The following is a 695-nucleotide window of genomic DNA, read 5'->3' as shown; positions in this document are numbered from 1 at the left end:
TCTCTAAAGATTTGTACACGGGTATCCCTCCTAATTACAAGGTCAACCGCTAAATCCTTGCACTGAGCGGTTTTCAGTTAATTAGCACAGATGGCAAGGAAACAAGAAGAATACGACCCGAAAGGCCCATCCTAGCATTTACCGATTCTGCAGATCTTCCTCCTTAAAATATTCAAGGAACCAATCATTACCAAACAGCGTCAGTGATCTAATCATAACATGACAGCATCCATTTTGCACTCTGACTGCGAGGCTCGTAAGAACTCTCGACTAAAAGCGCACTTTTTCAGAGTGGAATAAAGTGCAACATTACCATGCTGTGCATTGAACACGTATCTCATGCTTTTGCATTATAACGAATGACTGGCTTAAGTGCAGGTGACACGTTTACCCCTACGGATTGTTAATATAGTCGGCAAAATCACTTTTGAGGACTTTAGCTTGCAAACTTGCGAGGCCAGAAGGTTAATATATATGATTTTGTACCTGATAGGGTAAGAGAGGGAGAACATATCCGCAGTTTTTGAACTTCATTGGGAATCAAAATCGATATTGCAAACGTCTAGCATCAATGATTTCGAAGCAATAAGATATTTAGCTCGCGCAACGCAATGTATGCACAGAGACATCTAAGACACACAGTCATCATATGAACTTGAAAATGCGCGGCAACCTTTCGAACTCGTCAGAAGTTC

The sequence above is a fragment of the Penaeus monodon genome, chromosome 29 (assembly GCF_015228065.2).
Source record: "Penaeus monodon isolate SGIC_2016 chromosome 29, NSTDA_Pmon_1, whole genome shotgun sequence".
Taxonomy (NCBI): domain Eukaryota; kingdom Metazoa; phylum Arthropoda; class Malacostraca; order Decapoda; family Penaeidae; genus Penaeus; species Penaeus monodon.
The sequence above is the reverse complement of the archived record's forward strand: the minus strand, read 5'-3'. Positions refer to the sequence as shown.